The sequence below is a fragment of the Chelonia mydas genome, chromosome 1, assembly GCF_015237465.2.
Source record: "Chelonia mydas isolate rCheMyd1 chromosome 1, rCheMyd1.pri.v2, whole genome shotgun sequence".
Lineage (NCBI taxonomy): Eukaryota > Metazoa > Chordata > Testudines > Cheloniidae > Chelonia > Chelonia mydas.
Window position 1 is genome coordinate 147,126,530 of NC_057849.1, and position 18,760 is coordinate 147,145,289.

Sequence of the window (18,760 nt, forward strand, 5' to 3'; positions counted from 1 at the left end):
GAAACAGAATAAGAATGGCTTCTGTGCTGTTTTCCTCCAAATGGGGCTACATCCTTTTTCTGAGGTCTTAAGAGCAAATCATCTCTTTATGAGGTGGGGGGGGAAAAAAAAAACAAAAAACAAAACTGATGGGAGAGTGCATCTATTTTTCACACACACAAAAAGTAGATTTATTAAATCAAACTGAAATAATTCAGACGTTTGTATCAGATCTTCAGAGACACTGTAGCTTCCAATTTTGAAGTGGATTTCAAGGGAGTTTAATATGATTTTAATATACTAAAGGAAAGCTTGCTTTCAAAAGGCACTCAAACTATGGGCTGAGAGTAAGCTATAAACTAGCCGACAGCTTGGCATGGCAAGTGTCATACTTAATAGGAAAATTCATGCTAAAATTGCTTTCTAACTCATTTTATTTGCCAGCATCCTTATGGATGTAACTGTAGGTGCACTGAAAGCTATTTTTGTACAATTAATCCCAACCAAGTTTTAGATTGCACAGTGAAGCAAAGCAGAATTTGTTTTCCGTTATCACTTTAAAGCAATTCAGCTATTCATAAAATGTCAAGATTATTCTTCCCATTCTCTTTAAAGAGAATTATCTATCAAGTGTATTTCTAAAGTGCTTGTCATCTTGGTATCTATGTGTTGAACAAAATGATGCTTTTGAACATTCATGCAGCAATAAAATTAGAATAAATCATTTAAAACCTCTCCTTGTTATTTGCTATTATACTAGGTAGGCCAGTAGTTTTTACTATGCTGCTGCAGATGCATACATGAGGTTCTAATTGTTAATGCTAAAAAGAAAAAAATATTAGTATGGTTATTTTATTCTGTATGGAATGTGTCTTGCAAATGAGCAAAAGGAATGCTGTGAACTGACAGAGGGTTATTTACTATATGATGGCACAGATTAGATACCTTTTACCAATTATACTATATTTAAGCAAATAGAAAATGCTATTATGTGGCTGATTCACTTTTCAACTGGTTCCTAAATTACAGATTTTCTGGCAGACAATCAATGATTCTCAAAGTCATCAGTTCACCACCCAAACTGCAGAATGTACTGTGATCATGTGATACTCAGCCTTACATTTTGGGTAGACTGGATGCTCCTACTTTTACTATTTATCTACTCAAATCTTCCAGAAAGAAGAAGCCCAGTTTATTTCCTCTGATGCACCATGGTCCAGATCCTGAAGTCCTTCGACAAAATTCCTCAGCATCTTCAGGAAGAGTTTTGCCTGAGTAAGGACTGTAGGAGCTGGTGCAATCTTAATGCATAATTTCAAAAGTAGGGAAGTATATAACACAAATAAGTTGATTGGGAATTCTGGAAATTGCTCCCTCAGCATTCAAGTGTAGTTTGTGTCTCATAAAACCAAAGAAAATGTTAAAAAACCAAAAAAGCAACAAGACACCACTCTACCCTGTCTTTCCAAAACCAGAGAACCAATGCTCTTATCCTCACCCAGGGTGAAATCCTTGCCCTAGTACACTTCTGTGGCCTTTAATGGGGCCAAGATTCAACCTCTATTCTTTTAAGCAACCTTGTGGTGCTTAGCTTCCAGCAAAAAGTGTGTCAACATTGGTGGTAGGTTGCAACATCCAAGGTTGCTTCAGAACCAACCTTCTCTGTTGCATCCCTATTTTAGGGCATGGTTGTCTGTCCATCAGCCTCAGGGTTGTCAAGATACTCACTTTTAAATTGACGAGTTTATAGTAACTTCTCATTCTTTAGGCAAAAAGCAGTGTCTCTGAACTAAACTAAAAGCATAGACTAAAAATGCTACAATACATATTGTACATAGCACTGCTCACATGTCTGTCGGCACTCCAAAAATAAAGTTACATGGGGTTAGAGGGAGGCAGAGAACAATCAACCAGTAACTAACCCACATGTAGAAGCAGGAAGAGGATCAGAATCTGAGATCAGAAGATAATGAATTCCACAAACCAGATACACAAATGGGGAAACAACAAAAAAAACAAAATTTAATTAGATACATATAAACACTGTATAACACGTATAAACACTATTCAAAGGAACTACAAAGGAAGACGACAGAAACACGGTATGCAGTGAGAAACAAATTTAACATATGAAAATAAAAGAGCACGCCTACACTCATTAATAAGCACATATCCTAGAATGTATTTAAAAATTGAGAGAGGGGTCGAAAACAATATCATGGCTACTTCCAATCTATTTACAATTACTGAGCATGAGGGCTCATGAGATGCAGTTCTTAGACCACAGGCTATCTTTTGAGATTTCTCCTCATTATTCCAGAAATCCAGCTAGCATTGTTGAGAAAAAGTAATTTAACTACATGTAGAAAACTCTGCTCTGTTTGCCTCTAATGTATAAATGAAGTGCCAGGAATTTGGTATATATAGTCTATTATGTGCAGGTGATGCACATTTGAAGCTAGCTAGGAATATACAATTATCTGCTATGTGTTAATGAAAACCGTTAGTAGCATCATGACCCTTTTTCAGATCCACCACTATCATTAATAGGAGTAGCATTTGTGTTACAAAACATATGCTGGTGTTTTCCAGCCACGTAAAGCTTCAGTCAACACACCAAGAGTGCGGCCATATGTTCAGCACCTAGAATTTAGCAAATTAGGAGATAATTAGTACATTAAATGCTTGTGATTAGCACTTTGCAATAATTAAATAATTGTTAATGATATCATAGCCCTGTAATTAACATCAGCAGGTTTATATACTGTTTGCTACTCTTCTTTAGATAATTTAATTGAATTCCAAGAAGCAGTTTTAGACAACTTGCTAATTTCCTAATCAAAACACTGAAAATAGAGTGCTAAATTTTCACTAAATTCTGGCTGTTTCCTAGTGCATTAAACCACAAAGAGTATATTGGTTTTGGCATGAGCTGCTCTGCAGTGCCACATGTGTTGCACATCCCTTGTAGGGGCCCTTTAGCAACTAGTGCATTCTGAAAAGATCTGTGTCCCAGTTAATTGGCCTGGGAACAGTTTCCTGTGCACCAGTTTCCACCTAAGGAAATTGGAAAGGCACCTTTCTGATTTAGTTTGTTCCCTTGAAAGATGCTGCTATTCAATTAATTTCTGATCATTCCATATCATAACTGGAGGACTGGCAGCCAGAAAAGTATAGCTGCTTTTTAGTTGGACTCCAAACAAAAAGGAATAAGTGGGGCTTATCTTTTGGGAGATCGGAAGAAAATGCAATAATGGCATGGCTTGTATAGGTTTTGTTTTTAAATGATGGAGGCATTTGATTTATAGTTTCTTTTGTTAGCAAAACAATATGGCTAGTGCAATATTTCTACATATTTCATTGTTCCCTTCAAAAAGGCTTAGGAAAAAACAAACTGTAGGCTCCCTACAGAAAAGTTTTCACAATAGGTAAGGGGGGATAGCGGGCTTTGGGTTTTTTTAAGGCGCACACGTTAAATTAAACATAGGATTTTTTGTTGTGGATGCAATCTTTGTTCCCCAACATCTACCTTACGTACCAGTTGCAAAGGAGTTTGAACAGGAGTGTACCAGACATTACTTTGTTCTTCTTGGTCCACTTTCTCTCTTGTTTATATAAAGGAAAAATACCACTGGAACTGTGTTAATGGGTCATGCATATTCCAGAAAGCAGCAATTTAGGTCTCTCCAGAATGCTCTACTATTGCCTCCGCAACCTAAATTAGGTTGTAATTTTGACTGCATACAGCTTGTTTGTTGTAACTTTACTGAACAGCAGCCAACTGCTGAACTAAAAATAGATTTAATGACATTCTGTTTCTATAACTCTAGAACTCAAATTTTGCAGTAAGTCACTGTTGACTCTGGACTGATCTAAGACCACCCAACTTCTCTCTACAAATATTTGACCCACATGTGAAATAGTACATCTTTTAACTCAGGCATAAGCTGTTTTTCCAACTTCAACAGTGGCCAAGGGCACTTTAATGTAGCAACACATACTGTAAAATGATTCCTACAAATAATTACAATACTAGAGTTTAGATCTTAAGAAATTTTCCAGAAAGATATTCAAATCTTCAACTGAGGAAGATGAATAATGTTGACAAACAGGTACAAAGTCTGACTGGACAGCAGCACAAATAAATCAAAGGATATGGGACTTATGTACCAATCCAATCTTCAGTGTGACTGACATTGGAAAAACAAAGTTGAAAATTAAAAAAAGCTTGTCTGTTTTCCTCTGGCGAGCTTTGATTTGAAATTCCACATGTTCAAGCCAAGATCAGAAGTGATTAAAGAAATATGCTTTCCAAATAATGTTTTCCAAACTACTAACATCTTCAGTTTCATCATCATATGGGCACCATGGAAAGTAAGTCAATCTTTCAAGCCATACTCTTGTAATGTCTTTAGAAATGGCACCAAATGGATTTTCTCCATATGACTGTCAGCACCCATACAAATCCTATTCTGATTTTTAAGAGAACATTCATCTTTCAGGAATGCCCAACATTCAAGAGAATCTTCCATCTTAAAACTAGTAAAGTTTCTCACTGGTTTTAAGGTCATGTTGATAAATTTATGAAAGGTGATAGCAAGGGATCATACTTAGTGACCTAGGAAGTCCCTTCTAGTTCTATGTGCTTGTGCTCCTTGTTATCATAAAAAGGTAAAGAAAGCATTCCTGATCTGACATTAGAATTAAACCTAAAATTTGTGAAGTAAAAAACATTGCTTTCAGTCTTATGAAAATTGATCATCAGAAAAGGTTTCGCCCAACTATAATAAGGTCTTACTTCACATTGCTTCCATTTTTTGTGGCTTATAAACATTACTGGTAGGAAAATACAAAACAAAAGTAGAACAGGTCAACTAAGTAAAGTGTGCAGTTGTCCTTTAGACTTGGGTCTGAAATTTTCTTAGGCAAAATCTAGTCCATATAGACACTCTTATTAGAAACTAAGAAAGTGCTGCAAAAGAAATAGTCACCTACTCTGAGACTGTTAACTTTTTGTCATCTGTAGTATCCAGTGCTGTACATCCAAGAAAGAGTTTTTTAAAGCAATCTATTTTTAGAACTGGTATGTTTCAGGCCCTTAGGAGGCATACTTATGCATGCCCCTGAATTGTTTAGGGTGTATTTTGGCAGACTAATGGTGGGGAGTATGAGAGAGAGCTAAAGAAAGGTTGTACGAGAGCAAGAAAATGACATGGTTTGTCAAATGTTAGAAAGGAGAGGAAGAGGTAGGGACAAATTTGAAAATTATTATTTTTTAAGAGCAGCAGAAAATTGGTGTAAGGTCCCCTGAAAACCATATTTGATTTCAGAGAGCAAAAGTTTGGCCAAAGCTTTCCTTTTGGAAGTTTGAGCAAAATCATTTCATCAGTTTTCAAGTCATGAGAGTTGTGGGGGAGGGTGGAGAAGAATCACCACTTCTTCCACTGGAAAAAATTCTAGCCTTCCTTTTCTTTTAAAGACAAATTAGCTGTAATTTGGAACTTAAAAAACTGTCTGCATTAAGTCCTTAACATGGAAAGAAAATGGGTTGTGTGTAAAAGGTATGGCCATTTTAAAGTTACATATTTAGCATGTGTGGTAGAAAATATTCTTAAGTCTCTAGCTATGCATTTAAAAGGTGTGTTGCACTTGCATTTGCTGCTAGTTAAATATACACTGGCAGGTTCAGGAACTTCCAAGTTCCTCAGGTCAAGAGCTATTGAAAAAGGAATTTGCAATCTCTATAAGACAAACAGCTGTGGAGCAAGGGGCTTAGATGCTCCATTTGCAAAGCCAGGGAAGCTTGTTAGATCTGCAAGCCTAGCAGTAAGGCTGGCTGGAAGTCATATTTGTTTCATTAATTATTTTGATGTTACAGAATAGGTTTTCATCCAATACAGAATGAAACATTTCAAAAATTCTCATGAAGGCACTTGCCCACTGGCTAATTGACTATTATTCTCTCTAGCACTCTATTGTATACCTGAGGGGCCTTCCTGCTTAATATTTTGTCACATGGGACGCATTTAGAAAAAAAGTCTGTTTCAACAAATTGGTATTTTCAGAAAAAAGTTTCACTGCAAAAATTCCTGACCAGCTCTACTCAACAGTACTAGGTTTGTTTGTTGCTTTTTGTTTTTGTTTTTTAAAAAAAAGAAGAAGAAATCCCTAGGCTCCAATCCTGCTTTCAAACCCACACAGGTGAAAGTCTTCAGGATTAAAGACTTCAGGATTAAAGACTACAACATTAGGCTGACTTTTTAAAGGGGCCTATAGGACTTAGGCACCCAACTCCCATTGAAGGTCAATAGGATAACTCCCTCAGGCGTCACTGAAAAATCCCAGCATTGAATTTGAAAACTTGAGTTAGGAAAAGACTGGACCCCATTTTGCTTCTATATAAATAGTAACAGTGGTCCTCTTTTTCTAACTTAGCTTGAGTCAGTTCATTACCATAACACTCAACTACTCCAAAAGACAATCCAAAAGATGATGGGAACACACACACACACAGACCAGCACCATCACCATTTTTCATGGTATTTTTTAATACAGCGTACAGATTACTACATGAAGTTAAATCCCTGTTTCACAGCTGGAATCCTCACTGCCTGTAAAATCCCATTTTTTAATCAACAACTGTGGACATTGATTTTAAAGAAGTCACAGTGAAAAAAACAAACCATGCTGTTTCAGATTACAAAAACATTTAGCAGGGACACTCCAATAATGAGCATTGAGAGAATAGCATAATGTTTAGAGGCCTGATATTTTCTCACTACCCTAAAGTAAAAAACAAATGCTACCTAATCCAGTAAATGTGTACTGTAGTAGTTATGGGATTGGGGCAGGTTTCTTTCACTATTTTAAAGTGTATTCCCAGTCATGTTTATTTACAGCCTTCTGTCCTCTCAGCCTCTAGCTGTGAAAAGCAGAAGAAAGTGGTTAAAACAACCTCCCCCCCCAACAAAATATTCTGGCTAAAAACTTGTCAGAGACAGGAATTTTGGGGACTTATTTGAATTTTGTTTTCTTTAAACAAATCAAAAATTCCTTTTCTTCTATTCTTTCTGCAGTTCCACCTTCTTTAAAGCAGGGGCTCCTAAACTTCACTTGATGAAGGCTACGTTGGCAACTTGCAGAATCCAGAAGTCCTAAATAAGATAAAATGACCCTCTGCTCTCCTAAAGTCAGACTGTGATCCTCCCTCTCATGAGAGTGACAAATTGCTTATGGAGAACCTACTTCTGGAAACCATTTAAGTGTGTACTTCAATTTATCCCTATCCAGAAAAACAAAAAAACCCAAAACACTTAAGCATGTGTTTAACTAAAAGACAAAGATACTTAAGCACATGCTTAAGTACTTTCCTGAATTAGGATTGCAATGGGACTTCATTGATACTATTCATGTGTGTAATTGATCCTGATGCAAGTAATGGGTTTATAGTCTGGGTCAGAGTTAACATGGTTTGAGCATTTAATGGTCCATATTGATCTGGTCACATGCTGGCATTTCTATTCTCTGTGGTATGTACCACAATACTAAAGATGAAGATAATGTGATACACATAGTATTGCCCAATGGGCTGCATTAGCTTCTTCATTTTTAAGATCTCCTACATGAACAGTTTTTTCCTATTCTCTTTTGTTTTATTTCTACTTAATTTTCATTCTACTCTGAAATTATTCCAGATTCACTTGGGTTGTAGCACTTTTACACATACATTTAGAAGCCAGCAGGAAATCTCTCTAAAATACTTAGAACACAAAAACCTCCAAGAATATGTTATCGACTTTCTTCAATCAGCTAAGGAAAAGAACCGTTAAGTGCTTATTCCAAAGGAGAGGTATCATTGAAGACTAATATGAAACCAACACAAGAATTGTTTGTTTAAAGGTCATTTTCATCTTGTTTTCCCAATGGCTATCAGAAAACAGAGCACTTTACACCCCCAAAATAATTACAAAGGAAGACAAAGTGCACTTTAGTTTCGATGCTTTGCATGGCAGGGAACAATGTTGTGTTTGGAGAGACACTTTATTATATTAATTCATAGATTATCTTTCTAGGTCATTTGAACCAAATATAGTAGTTCAGAGTTAAATGTGTCACCATATTTTTTGTGAAGACTTAGTTTTGTTGGTTTAAGAACCAATTACGCTCTGATTTGGTTGTTCCATTAATGTATTTAGTTATCAAACTTCAGTGCCACACAGATGTTCACACATCTACTATATTAGCCTTAAGAGCGTGACAAGGTGTTTGAATTTTTTCTTTCCCCCTTCCTCCTTGAGTGCCCTAGTATTTCTGTGGACAAGGTCTCTCACAGGAACATGTAAATAAGACAGGGGGAAAAAAGGCTGCTATTTGATATGCAAGTGACCAACTAGTACTCTGGGTGCTTTCACAAATTTACAACAAAGGAATTAACTCCCAGCTACATTGTAAAACTGCCCAGATTAGGAGCACAAGAATTGCTAGGCCACAACAGAGCAGTGGTTCAGCTACTCCAGTATCCGATCTCCAACAATGATCAGTACCAGATGCATCACAGAAAGGCACAGAAACGCCCCTTCCTCCAAGCACCTGGAAAGGTCCAGGAGTTAGGGCATTAGTCGTGGACTTGTGAGACCTAGGTGTAAGTCTGTACTGTGCTAGACTTCCTGTGTGAACTTAAGTAAGTCGCTTACTCTGTGCCTCAGTTTCCCAAGTGGGCAATGGAACACTTCTCTAACTCACCAGGGTGTTGTGAGGCTAAATAGAGGGATGAATACAAATACTTCGGTCATGGGGGCTACATAAGCACCTAAAATACAAGATAGACCCTTATTGAAGACAATTACATTAATAGGACATGTTTCTTTTTTAAGATGTATCAGACAAAGGCTAGTTTATGTCCTGAAGCATGGTTATTTATAGCCCTTCCAAAAATATGTTTTATATCCCAGTGTAACTGTGGATGTTCTCATTATCTGTGGAAGCATCCAACCCTATTCTGAATCCTGCAAAGCTTTACCCACTCAACAGCATCCATTACTTTGTGATGTCCCTTCTTAATTTATCTTCTCTGTAAATGGAACAGTCCCAATCTTTTGGGTCTCCTCTTGTGGAAATCTTTTTTTTAGGCCTTCTGTCTTTTTGTTACCCATTACTGAAGCTCTTCTATTTCTGCTGTATCTCTATTGAGCTTGGCTAATCAGAACTGAATACACTATTCCAGCTGAAGACCTGCAGTTTATTTATACAATGGTTGTATATTATTTTAGCATTGTTTATTTCTCTATTACTACTTATGAATCGTAGTATTTAGTTTGCTTTTTGATTACCACAGCACACTGACTAGGAGAAACCCCTCAGAGCTGACTATGACCAGATTTTTAAAGGTTGCTAAAATTACAGCGACAAGATGCAAAGTCAGGTTTAGAACCGTGTTAGCTAGCATGGTTAACCTAGTCTAGGAACTCCTAAATTGTTATATATAGTGCCTGGTGACGGCTGGCCTTGTTTAAAAGTCACAGGGAGAATTATATTTAAATAGATGCCTCATCACCTCAATGAAAGTATATAGTATGCTGATAAGATATTTAGAAGTTAAGAAACCTTCTCAAACACAGTCCTTCTGAGGTCTCCCCTTCGACGTCTTTATCTGAATACCACAGTTCTTTTCTGTGCATGTGCAGCAGGATTCTCTCCTGTGCCTCTAGGAGGTGCAGTTCCCAACATGCAGCCCAAGGAGAAAGGTGAGGAGTAAAGCCACCTTTGCTCTTCCTAGTCTGGGGTACTGCAAGTGACAAACAGCCCTCAACTTATACTAGAGCAGAACTGCAGTAGCCTAGAATCACCCTAGCAGTACGCACTATGCGGATTTCCCTCCTAATACCAGCACACCCCAACATGTCTCCCATGCCACGACTTACAAAGGGGTATATACAAGGCAAGAATTAATTAAGCATAAGGTAAATCCTGAAGGGCATCACATTAAGTTTGCCTTTCAGAGAAGTCATTAGAACTTAGAGGCCTAGCTCACACTGTCTGTGAGTAGATTTCTTTCACAAAATGGTTTCCCTTCAGAGACCCTCAGAGCACTACACATAGTGTCTAGGATATTTGACGATGACTCTATATATGGTCCATGACATGGAGGGCCAAAGCCAGAAATAGTCTGCTTTTTCCAATTTACTTATTATCAGAATTCATATTGCATGCACGCATATTTCTTACCTTAACCTCTCTTAGGAGCAGATAGCTTCCACTGAAGCCAGGCTGCAACCATTTGGTACCATTTTATCTTCACTTGAACGGCCATCTTAAAAGTATGAAATTCAGGCCCTACCCATGCCTTTCACAAAAATCAGTGCTCTGAAGTTTTTTCTTACCAAGAATCAGATTTTCATGACTTTTTGTAAAAAAGCAAAACAAACAAAAACAATAATAATAATTTATCATTGTGACGGGGTGAATCACTCACCGCTTGTCTGGTGCCTCCTCCTGGTCACTCAAGGGAATGGTTCTCAAGACCAACACCCCCTTTCTGTGGTGGCATATCATCATACAGTCTATCTAAAGTCTGTAGCTTCTCTCTCATCCCTAGAACCACAGCATCCTCTTCATTACTCAGCCCTCTAGCTAGGTCACTCAGCATTTCCCCCCCTTCTAGAGTACAGTTCTCCTAATTCTCTGTCACTCCCAAAGCAACCCAGGCAGTCTTCCAGTTGATTGCCCCACTGGTCCCACTTCCTCAGTGGCAGGTAAGGGAACCTGGACCTGCCCGTTACTCCAGGTTCCAGTCTTGAGACCTTCAACTTTACAGTTCTGGGCTTTTCCCTCCTAGTCTTTACTGCTCCCTCCTTAAACTGATTCCTACAATCCCTAGTTTCCCTCCTTGCCCTTGATTTACCAGCTCTAAACCCGCCTCTCCGGGAATGACTGTTCTTCCCCAGCAGTAGCCCCTGTTTGTTGCCAGCTTCCTGGCTTTATAGGCCCCATCTATTCCTGCACAGCTGAACCAACTTACAATCAATTCCCAGCCTGTGGAGTTAATAAGCCTACCTAGCCATCTTAATCCTTTCCAGTCCTGTGTGGAGTGGACACCCTCTCACAATCAAGTCCAGGGCAAAATTTCACCATTCTTAGCAATAAACATATTTTTGCTTCAAAAATTGGCCATTTTCCTCCCTGGGAGAAGGCATAACATTTCCTCAGACAAACATTCACCATTTTCATTGCAAAGCCAGTTTTCCTCCTGCCAAAAGCCTTCTTTTCATTCTTGTAAGAAACAGTGACATTCTCCAATATTTATTAATAAAGAAGCCCAAATATAGAAGTTATTTGTCTCTAATGATATATATCTTACATATTTATGTAACTTTATTGAAGTTGAGCAGCTGGTTTCAGCCACTCAAGAAATAAAACAATCACAGCACTGAACAACTTAGCCTGATTCAAAGCCCATTGAAATCAATAGAGAGACTCCCCTGTATAATCTATGTGAACATGGTTTGTCTAACAGGCTAAAATCCATCTGTGACATGCAGGACTGAACTTAAATCTTTTCCAGATTCATATCCAAATCCTGTACTCCTTTCTAAGGAAATAACCCCATATCACTCATTCCCAGAATACATCAGAATGACCATGGGAGAGACAAAATGTGAAACACTTTCTTGGTTCATCTTTCCCCTGTAATGTGGTAGCCTACTCCTTTAAGGGCTGAAGGCTTGGAGCTGGTAAACCCCAGCCAACTAGTCCTACCCACCAGACCCAGGATAGGGCCTGGAGTTTAGTTAGTAGAACTAGCTGGGTACGAGGACCTTCTTCCCCTACAAAGAACAGCAATAAGGTGCAGAGAGAGAACTAGCATGAAGCTGGAGTGAGACTTCGGTAGAGGCCTGCCAAGGAAGGGTATGGGTGCTGGGAGGGAGTAGGCTCTAGCAGGGAGCCCTGAATCTTCAGGGAAAAGGCTCCAGGCAGGGAAGGCTTAGGAGTCCCCCCAGCAGGAAAGACTGGGAGTATGGATTTGAGGAAGCTTTGGGAACTTTACTTTAGGAGTTTGGGGTTTGCAAGTTCAATCCATCCATAAAGCAGGGATTTGCTGATTCTTGGAAGGGTTTGTGTGGAGTTGAGGAATCTGGCAGAGGAGAAACTGAAGCAGGCTGCTTGCAGGCTGCCCTGGAAGAGGCCACACTACCACATCCGTAATAACTACACACAAATATTTCTCTGAATCTGGAGGATGAAAAAAGGTAGATTGAAATCCACATCTGTGAGTCACTCACACAGAAAAATGTGGTAAAAATAAACTTTTCAAGGAAGAAAATTTAATAAGTTTTTAACCTCCTCACCCCCAGAGGTTCCCACTGCTGCTTCTTCATCGTCCTTACAGATTTGGTGTTGAATGTTGACATCCCACTCAAAGGAAACATCTCTGATTCTACGGACTCTGATATGGGGTGGATGATAGGTACACCCAACAAGTAGAGATAGATATTCAAGGTGAAATCCTGGTCTCACTGAAGTCAACTGGAGTTTTGTCATTGACTTCAGTGAGACCAGGATTACACCTTGAATCGATGAAGTGTTAATGCTGGGAAAGACAAATAACCTGCATGAAAAGAATGGGACAAGTGTATTGGAAAGGAAATACTAACGTGAGAATGGCTTCAGCTAGAGAGTAGTGGGCCACAACTCTCCACATGTACCTTCATAAGAGACTATTACAATCTTTTAAACCAATAGCTTCTTGTTCTACTGAAACTAATAAATAAATCTGCACCATGGGAGGTGACTCATACTGGCAAGAATGTGGAAAGCAGAGTGCTTTATTCCATATATAGTGAAACCAATAAATTATTCAGGAGTTCTCAGGTGAGATTTGTGAACAAGTGAGGCAGATAATAGAATTTAAGTTAATTAATTTCTTAATTTAATTTACTTTGATTTATACAAACAACACCTCTCTCTAGAGTACTAAGTACTGTTACACAAATTTAACATAAGCAATCACTATAAAATAGTTAAAACTGCAGACTCAATCCATATAAACAAACATATAATCCCCAACTATATAAACAAACAAGACAGACAAAACAATATTAAAGAGAAGAATAGTCTGTCCCTAATGACCCTATAGCTCTGCTTTTGGATTCATTTCTATGGGGGAAAAGGTTCATTTAAACTACATAGTGCCTCATCACATCTTCCAGAGGAAGCTAGATGCTTAAGTGCCAATTACTGGAAATAGAAACCTCTTCCAGATGAATGGCATCTTGCTTTAAAAAAAAAAAAAAAAAGCATGAGATGGCAATGACTGAGTAATTGATAGATCAGCTTAAAATCAGAAAAAATTGTTTGGAAATGTGGCTAGAATTACTGAATTCTTGGATAAAGAACATTCAATAGTCATAAATCAAAAACTCTTGTATTCATCCTTTTAATATTAAGTTTGCCATGTTTGGGTATGTCACAGGGTCTATTCACCAGAGGGGTGCTCTGGGGATTAGTGCCTTCTCAATCTGATGTCCCCTTGAGTTACTTGTTCGTGCATTCCACAGTCTCACTCTGCAACTCAGGATACTCCCTCTCTCTGGCTCGGGCCTTTGGCCAGGTCACTGTGTGTTTCCCCACTTATGGAACATCAAAGTTTCACAGGATAAACCATCCCAGTCAATCTTCAAATCTACTGCCCTGACTGTGGCACTTCCCTAGTGCAGGTAGAGGAACCCAGGCCCACCCACTACTCCAGGATCCAGTCCAGGGACCCTATGTTCAGCAACTACAGTCTGCTTGCCCCTATATCCCTGTTGCTATTTGCCTGAACTCCTTCCTACTTCTCTGTTCTATCTTCTGGCTCCCCTTTCTGGGTTTTAAAGCCCAAATTCCCTCCTCCAAGGGAAGAAGGCTAACTCTGTAGCCCAAAACACAACTTGTGTCTCATAGGGAGGGAGTGACTGCAGACTACTTCCCATCACCCTCTTCTGTTCTCAGCTTGCTGACTTTATACAACCTTCCCCTGCCCCACTTCATCCTCAACTAGCCTTTCAAGACTTGGCTCTCCCCCAGGTGCAACCTATCAGGTTAATTGATCCAATTTAACCTGCTTTGCCTTCTGTGGAGTGTACCCTCAATCATAGGGTATATAACAAAAGGTAAGAGCATTGCCTTCAGGATCCCCATGAGCATTAGTTCTGATTTTCTTACAGTCCCTCTAGAGTGGGTATCAGTTAGATATGTTGATAACAGTACAATGGAGTTCTAGTCTTCAGTGACAAAAATTAATAAACATTGTGGTAGGACTCAGTGGGATGGCTTTGTCCTAATTGTCCTAAATGTCCAGATGTATCTGTGTTTAACCACATCAGCTTTGTATTTTCAGATGCACTTTTAACTAAATAAAACCATATTAAAACAGAACCAACTGAAATTCTCCAGAATCTTGCATGTATTCTTGTCCTCATCAGCACTTCCTTTATCATACACAACAGCAGAATAGTAAAATCAGCATCCTCTTTTATTGCCATATAGTCATTTATTTACAGTTGAGACCATTTTAAAAGATGGACTTTTTTGTTCTTTGTAAGCAAACTAAGCGATCAAAATATTGTACAGGTATTACATTTTCGCTTTAAAAAGAGAGAAGGAAAGGGAACATTTCTCCCACAATCCTCTACCTTATTTACTCCCCAGAATCACTGAGCATCCCTCGGTACACATATAAACCCACTGAGGCAGGCAGGCAGCCCATAAAATAACTCTTAACCATGTTGAACAATTCAGGTCACACTATTTCGGTGAGAGTGTTGTCTTCAAGATCCAGCCAACATTGTGAAACTACTATATTTTTGAATTGCTTTCCTCTTTTTTCTTTTAATAGACTGCTATTCCTGTGATAACTCCTTGGAGTCTGACAAACTCTTGCCATGGGCTAAAAGGTATGTTGTAAATAAACAGACATCATCCTTACAACCCTGGCCCAGCTCTAGGGTGTTCATCACCTTGCAGCATCAGGCCAAAGGTTTCCAGGAAACTATTTAGGTTTCCAACACCACCGCAGGCTGGAGAGGTGTGGATTTAGGGATTTCTGGGAACCAGAACATACTCTTTCTTCTAATTCTGCTTGATCCCTGTTAATCCCTTATTTTTATGGTGACCTCAGCTACCACATTTCGAGTGGGGTAGAGTTTATAAAATCCATACACAACAGCACAGGTGCTTCCCCAAACCTACCTTTGGGAGACCAAATGGGACAAACTCTGATGACTCCTCTTCTGGGTCAGGTTAGAGGTGAAGAAGGCATGTCACACCTTGTAGTGAACTTTCTGGTCTAGCCTGGCTGGATAGCATAGCTCCTGTTAAACTCAGTGCAGCAGAGCAGTCAGAGCAAGAGTTTTACCATGTGGTCACACATTTTATATTTACATTCTTTTTCTTTGACTACTCCATTGAAAAAGAATAGTCTTATCTGGGATAAGATGCTAGCAGCTAAGCCTTCCCCCATAAAATGGATACAGAGGTAGACAAACTTGGGTCACAGCCCAAAACAGTTATGTCTCCTTCCCCATGCAGATTCATCTCCATCTCCTCCCTTGCACCCCCACCTCCACAAACCAACCTTCTCCCCAGTACAGATTCCAGCACTGACCTCCTCACCAGACGAGAAAATAGCCTTGGCAGAGGACAATGGGGATGGTTTTGGCATCCTGGACAGACTGCTTAAGATGTTTAATCTGTTTAGCAGCAAGGACTGGCACTATTTTTAAGCTTGTTCTTTCATAACAACATGATATTTTTCTCATGTCCTGTGAATGGCTTTTTCATTAAGAGATTCATAAATACTAAGGTCAGAAGGGACCATTATGATCATCTAGTCTGACCTCCTGCACAATGCAGGCCACAGAATCTCACCCACCCCACTCCTGCAATAAACCTCTCACCTATGTCTGAGCTACTGAAGTCCTCAAATAGTGGTTTAAAGACTTCAAGGAGCAGAGAATCCTCCAGCAAGTGAACCATGCCCCATGCTACAGAGGAAGGCAAAAAACCTCCAGGGCCTCTTCCAATCTGCCCTGGAGGAAAATTCCTTCCCGACCCCAAATATGGCAATCAGCTGAACCCTGAGCATGTGGGCAAGATTCACCAGCCAGATACCCAGGAAAGAATTTTCTGTAGTAACTCAGATCCCACCCCATCTAACATCCCATACAAGATTACTTATGTTCTATTTAGAATATGGTATTTGCATACTTAGTGATATCACCCAATTCAAAGGTGAAGTGCTGATGTCTACTATAATCTAGTAATATAAAATTTTAAAAAATCATTAAAATTATTTCTTTTATAGACTTATTTTTTAGGCCTCTTCACAATACCACTAATTAGATCTTGGCAAAAATTTTGAACCACAACTTTTTTGGGTAATAATGCAGATTCAGTGACACGTAAATATTTTCCAAGTTTGTGTTGATTTTGTCAAACCACATTTGCTGGGGGGAAAAAAACTAAAAAAAATTCAAAAGATAAAAACATTTTGTTTTAACATTTTCAAAATGAAACATTTCAATTTGAAATTATATTTTGTTTTGAAGTTTCCTTTAATTTTTTTTAAATGCCCATAATCTAAACATTAAAGTTCAGATTAAACAAAACATTTCCTTGGATCCAAAACAATTTCCCCGCCCCCCCAATTTTTTGGAATTGCCAGCAAACCAAGAAATCCATTATTCACCCAGTTCTGCTTCTAATATGAGACATTTTCATAATGATCTGTTGTTTTGTACTACTGCTTAAGTCTTTTTGTTTCCTGCACAGCTCAAGATAGGAGAATAAAAATACCACATAGATTTGTTACCTCTGTATCATTACACTCTGAAGCGAAACTGCCTTACTTGGTTTGGCTTCAGTTTAGCCACTGTCTCAGCTTCCCTCCATCCCAGGGGCCAATCTCCCGCTTACATTCTCCCAACCTTCCCAGGAAGGACTTACTGCCACCCCCAGAATCTTTCAGGTCCTTCTTACTATTTTATTAATTCAAACAAAACTTTCAATGTAGCAAACACAAAATCAAAGACCCAGAGTTTTTTTCACTCAGCTCCCCTGCTCCAAGATTAGATACAGGAACCAACCTCCCCCCTCAGCCCTTTATATAAAAAGCACCTTACCTCTTCCTCAGGTGGGTCTGATAAATTGAACAGGGCTGTTTCCAAGCCCCCTGGCTCCCTACACTTCACTATACACAGACTGATGCCATTTTGAAGGCTAAAATGAGCATGAATGGACATCCATTCTATTCACTTAGAGGTGGGTAAGGGAAGGTGAGGCCCTTCCTTCCTCTGCGTAGTGGAATAGTTGGCCCCTACATTTCTTATGATACCTCCCTCAGAGTTTCAGTTCAGTTGACAGCTCAGACAGTGTGTGGGATGAGAGATGGGAAAAGCCACTCCCCCATGATCCACAGGCAAATTGAAACAGCTGTAAGTATGTATGCAGGCAGGTAGGCAGGCACTTCTTCCCCAGCCTGCCTCATATCTGTTTTAATGATTACACCCTCTCCTAGGATCTGGTTTAATCAAGTATAAAAAAAATAGTTTTGAGCGATTACCCAGGAAACTCCTCCCCTCCTACCAGATCCCTCAGGGCTCCTTCTCACCACAGCAGTCTGTCTGCAACTTACTCTCTCTCCGCATGGGGGCCTCTCAGCTGCCTTAAGACAGGTGGTTAAGAAACCAGCTATAGCAATGAGTCAGCATCTACTTAACCTCTCTGTAGCCAGCTTCCATGCAAACATGATGGTCCATGAGGTAACACTGTCAGACTCTTATAACATTTATCTCCCTTCCTGCATAGAAAGTAATCAGCATTCTCCATGGTACTTCCTCATCCATTCCAGACCTCATGGATGATACTGTGAATCTAGGGATCCATACATGGGGAAGGCATGAAGCTACGGAGATGTGCATACTTTGCTTTATCTGCCAGACACGAGCAGCAAGTCTGCCTAGGAGTTAGCATAGCTTGAGGCTGCTGTTTTAACTTTTGGACTAACCTTCTCCGTCATGGGGAAGTCATTTGAAGCAGTTCCCTAGGACACCAACTTACAGAAGAAAATCTGACTGCTGGATGCTTACATTAACTTCACATTAGAGGAAGAGGGGGGAGACAGGAATGTTATAGCCTTTGTGGAGGCAGATACTGCAAGTTCTACATAAATTCTCAGGTGATCATGTAAGATCTGGGGGCCAAATGTCCTGCTTATTCGGTGGGGAGAGGCAAAGTATATGTATCTGATAGATATTTTTTTCACCAAATCATTCTTCTTATTCTTCTTTTTTTCACCAAGTCATTCCCTGACTTTTCATTCCCTAGAGTCCATTCCTCCCGGATTTTCAATGTGAAGGGTGTGGAAAGTCCACCCTCCCATTAAATATTTGTACCCTTGAGGGAGTGACTGTAGTAAGTTAAGAGAATCCAATGGAAATTTTTCTAGTTTGACACCTGACTTTTCATTAGCCTAACTGCACTGGAAGGTGAACTGAAGCTGTACGAGATCTGGAATAAAACTGTAAGATGTGTCTTGACATTTTGCAATTTTGCAATCAATGGAAGAGACATTGGCTAAGCATTTTGGCTCAGCACAAGTTTAAGTGAAAATAGCTGTCTGCCTTTTTAGCATGATTCAGTTCCAAAGGGAATAATTGGTTCTGTGAATTAGAAATGAGCTCTTCATTCACAGATCCCAAAATGAAGTTTAGATTGAAAAAGTTGTTCAAAATAGATGAATTTGTAG

At 39.2% G+C, this 18,760-nt stretch overlaps 1 long non-coding RNA gene across 1 annotated transcript; it reads right to left on the reverse strand.

The window, feature by feature from the left end:
• Positions 1 to 1,900: 1,900 nt before the first annotated feature.
• Positions 1,901 to 17,383, reverse strand: LOC122462140. The gene is made up of 3 exons (XR_006284515.1): positions 17,136 to 17,383; positions 15,205 to 15,310; positions 1,901 to 2,622 (listed from the first exon to the last, which is right to left on the reverse strand). It is a non-coding gene; the product is annotated as an uncharacterized LOC122462140 (long non-coding RNA).
• Between the last annotated feature and the right edge of the window lie 1,377 nt (positions 17,384 to 18,760).